The 5,000-nt window shown below is 32.9% G+C and overlaps 1 protein-coding gene across 2 annotated transcripts in view; it reads left to right on the forward strand.

Annotated features, from left to right (window-relative positions):
* LOC133640470 (beta/gamma crystallin domain-containing protein 1-like) overlaps positions 1 to 5,000 on the forward strand; it is an 81,673-nt gene that overhangs the window by 49,804 nt on the left and 26,869 nt on the right. The gene's annotated exons all lie outside the window — the stretch shown is intronic.

Raw genomic sequence — 5,000 nt, forward strand, 5'->3', positions numbered from 1 at the left:
TAGTCATGGAATGCTGTTACACACACTATGTTGAAGTATTACTATTATTATTAATTATTATTATTATTTATCTTACGGTATATATCAAAAATAATATTGAGCAAAATTTAATTGAAATATTGTCGATGTGGCCCTCCAGCAGTGCTCGGGTTGCTCATGCGGCCCCCGGTAAAAATTAATTGCCCACCCCTGATGTACAGTATACACACATATATATATATATATACACATTTATATACTCATATACATACATATATATACACACACACACATATATATATATACATATATATATATATATATATATATATATATATATATATATATATATATATATATATATATATATATATATATATATATATATATATATATATATATATATATATATATATATATATATACATATACATCCACACACATATATATATATATATATATATATATATATATATATATATATATACACATATACAGTATATATACACACACATATATATCCATATCTATATATGTGTGTGTATATATATATATATATATATATATATATATATATATATATATATATATATATATATATATTATATATATATATATATATACATACATGCACACACACACATATATAGATATGGATATATATGTGTGTGCATATATACTGTATATATATATATATATATATATATATATATATATATATATGTGTGTGTGTGTGTGTGTTAGGGATGATGTTTGATAAGAAATTATCGAGTTCAAGCCTATTATCGAATCCTCTTATCGAACAGATTCCTTATCGATTCTCTTATCGAGTCCAGATAGGTTGTTGTATATGGAAAAAAACACACAATATTTGGTTTAACAAAAGCTCACTTTTATTATATAAGAAAAAAATACAACCTAATAAATAAATAAATAAATATTGACTGTTACCCCCCTAAAAAAATAAAATAAAAAAAATAAATATTGACTGTTGTTACCCAAAGTATATTAAGTGGGATTTTTCAGAAAAACAAATATATACAGTAACACAAAAACAACCTGTCTCTGTGATCACTATAGGTGTATAAATAATAATATAGTGTTAAATAAAATCAGTCCCTTGGGCACAAAACTGAAAATAATACAGCTCTCCAAAAAGTGCACTTCTGCTGCTATTTGACATAACTGTTTGTTATGATGCTTTGACATTTTTGCACTTTATTTCTTTATTGAAAGAAAATTCTATGAAGAGAAAAGTTGTTTGCAAATGTGGTTACAATGCTAAAAAATGAAAAGTTAAAGCTAAAAAAATAAATACACTTTATTGAGTTAACATTATTTCTTTATAGGGGGGAAGATGTGATGTTATGAGCTAGGGAATATAACAACTACACTACCCAGCATGCAAAGGGATTGACGAGCATGCCCGGTAGCCCCGAAAAGTGTTGTTGCATGTCGTCACCCGGCAGCTAAGAATGAGGTTATGAGCACGCTGTGAAAGTAAACGTCAAGAACTCAGCCAACACGCCTCGTCTGCATTATTTATAATTAGACAGACAACACATATACAGTGTGATTTTGTTTTGTTTCCAAGGAAAGAAAAACAAAAGTTAAAAAAGGGAGATATTTTGTATATATATGTATGTGCTGCGGTTGCTTTAAGAACGTAGCGACAGCTGCCGTAAAGGAGGTGCGTTGCTAGCCTGGTTGCTATGTTTCCGGTTGGTCGTAAAAGTGTTCGTCATGTGTTTGTACCCTGCTCACATCTCTCAGTAAAGTTATTCATTGGATTATACCTTTTGTTTTGAACTTTATCACACCTTGGAGCGCTTTTTCCGGTCCAACTAAATAGATTACCATAGTAACTAATTCGATTACCATAGTAACTAGTCTATCATGCAAAAGCGCAGATTCTAACCATTGAAATACTTTGTATAGTTCAAGACTTACGATCATTAGAAAACATCACTGCACATCATAATGGCAGCTACACTTTCCATCTTACAGATCGAGAAAAAAATATTTGGAAATGTCCGGCGGGCCAGATTGAAAAATTAATGACCTTAATTCACCCAGGTCTGATATAGAGGATATGAATGATATAAATTTAGCCAACAATAGAGCCCTTAATACTATCGATCTATTGTGATAATGCATGTTGATGATACATTCTAGCTATGTCCGCAAATTTGACAGCTTCAAGCGAAAACAGAACTGGGGGGGTCTTTAACTAAACAAAACATGATCCGGGAAACGGACCATGACAATACCAAGTAGTAGTATAGTACCAGGTCGATACCACAGTGGTTAGATCTGTATTTTTTTACTGTCAAAAAATGTTTTGACGTTTTTTTGTCATTGTTTACACACTTAGGAAGTAAATCCCTGGATACAGAAGGGCTTAGGTGGCAAAAACCAAAGGATTTCAATCAGAGCCAATAGTAAGTCATGATTTGACAAAGAAACATATATTATTACACCCCCATCCTATGTTTTTGTCTGATTATATTGGTGATAAAAAAATGTAATCATTCAATGATTTTGAAAATGTGAAGTATCAGCATTGGTATGACCGATACTGACCCCGAAACTACTTGGTATTGGATGAATACCCAAATTTTTGGTATTGCCCAAAATGAATGTTAAGTATCCAAACACCTGGAGAATAAACGCGTTTTACATTTTAACGGAAGTGTAGCGAGAAACATTATTATCTTGTGATACGTATCGTTATTGCAGGAGGCTGCAATGTACATCGCAATATAGTGTCGATTTGAAGCCATATCGCCCATCCCGAGTCGATTCCTATTTCCGATGTTTAGTCAAAGTTGTACAGTGCGAGCAATTGCGTCGCATTTGCGACTAAAATGGGTCATGCGAGTATTGAAAAATGTTACTTTGAGGATGTTGCAAAAAGAACCTGTAATAGATATTTAGAGTATTTATTCATTTTGATGAAGGAAAAAAAAAAAAATTTCTGTCCAAATGGAAAAAACTAGAGTTGCCCGATAATGGCTTTTTTGCCGATATTCCGATATTCTCCAACTCTTAATTACCGATACTGATGTATACAGTCGTGGAATTAACACATTATGATGCCTAACTTTGTTGTGATGCCCCGCTGGATGCATTAAACAATGTAACAAGGTTTTCCAAAATAAATCAACTCAAGTTATGGAAAAAAATGCCAACATGGCACTGCCATATTTATTATTGAAGTCACAAAGTGCATTTTTTTTTTTAACATGCCTCAAAACAGCAGCTTGGAATTTGGGACATGCTCTCCCTGAGAGAGCATGAGGAGGTTGAGATGGGCGGGGTTGGGGGGGGGGGGGGGTTTTGGGTTGGCGGGGGGTATATATTGTAGCGTCCCGGAAGTTAGTGCTGCAAGGGGTTCTGGGTATTTGTTCTGTTGTGTTTAGGTTGTGTTACGGTGCGGATGTTCTCCCGAAATGTGTTTGTCATCCTTGTTTGGTGTGGGTTCACAGTGTGGCGCATATTTGTAACAGTGTTAAAGTTGTTTATACGGCCACCCTCAGTGTGACCTGTATGGCTGTTGACCACGTATGCGTTTCATTCACTTGTGTGTGTGGAAAGCCGTAGATATTATGTGATTGGGCCGGCACGCAAAGGCAGTGCCTTTAAGGCAGGGGTGTCCAAAGTGCGGCCCGGGGGCCATTTGCGGCCCGCAGCTAATTGTTTACCGGCCCGCCACACATTCTGGAAATGTTATTGCAAAAATAAAAAAGATCATTAAAAAAAGTGGAATAAGGTGAAATCTAACGAGAAAAAGTTGCAATGTTGACACAAAAGCTGCCATGCAGGCTGTTTTTTTTTCTTTTGTCTTTCTTTATTTTTCTTTTTTTGCCATTGCTCAAAAAAAAATAATGACAAAAAATCCATGCTATAATGAATTATTTTCAAAGCTCCAATCACTTCAAGTATTTCACTTTAAAATATTTTATGTGGTAAATATTGCATATATTGTGTAGTTGCCTTATAAAAACATAAAAGTTTTCTTTGACAAAAGAGCATAAAAAACAAACAAAATAATAGTTCAAACGTAAAATCGACAGATATATCTGAATTTGATCTTGTAACTTAAGTGTTGAAAGTAAAAGAAAAACCTAATACAAATGTATCACTTTATGAGTGGGGCACCTTTTGGATCCCAAATATATTTAGTGGTATTTTATTTATTTTTTCACTGTGATTACTCAAAAATATTAAATAATTAAAAATCAATGGTGTCCTGCATTATTGATCTTTTAGGGCTCTAGTTACTAAATACTGCATATGTCAGTTTTACTATAAAAAACAAAGTTGTTTTTGACAGAAAAGCCATAAAACCTTTTTTTTTATTACTTTATATCAACTTGAAGTTGATATAGAGATTTATTGTAAGCGTTATAAAATATTAATAATAATTTGACTTATTTTTTAAATTTTAATGACTGAGACCCTTTATGGTCCCCGGGAACCCGAAAGGTAAAATAATTTTAAAAATCCATATATTTTGTTATGGTTTGAAAATGAAAAATATCAAAATGGCCCCCACATGCTTTAATTTTTCCGTGTGCGGCCCTAAATGGGAAAAGTTTGGACACCCCTGCTTTAAGGTTTATTGGCGCTCTGTACTTCTCCCTATGTCCGTGTACCACTCCGTACAGCGGCGTTTTAAAAAGTCATACATATTACTTTTTGAAACCGATACCGATAATTTCCGATATTACATTTTAAAGCATTTATCGGCCGATATTATCAGACATCTCTAGAAAAAAACAATACATTTAGTAAGAAAAATGTAAATACTTTATTGACGCATTTCCAAAATGGGCCAGATCTGGCCCCTGGGCCTTGAGTTTGACTCATGTAGCATAGTATCTCATAAGTATAAATGATTAGTAAGTAAGTAAGTACATTTTATTTATGAAGCGCTTTTCACAAAGCGATGTACAAAACTGTACAATTCAATTTAAATTCAAATGACTTTCTTATAGTAATGTTCCCAACACTGCAAC

Source organism: Entelurus aequoreus, linkage group LG23, assembly GCF_033978785.1.
Source record: "Entelurus aequoreus isolate RoL-2023_Sb linkage group LG23, RoL_Eaeq_v1.1, whole genome shotgun sequence".
NCBI lineage: Eukaryota > Metazoa > Chordata > Actinopteri > Syngnathiformes > Syngnathidae > Entelurus > Entelurus aequoreus.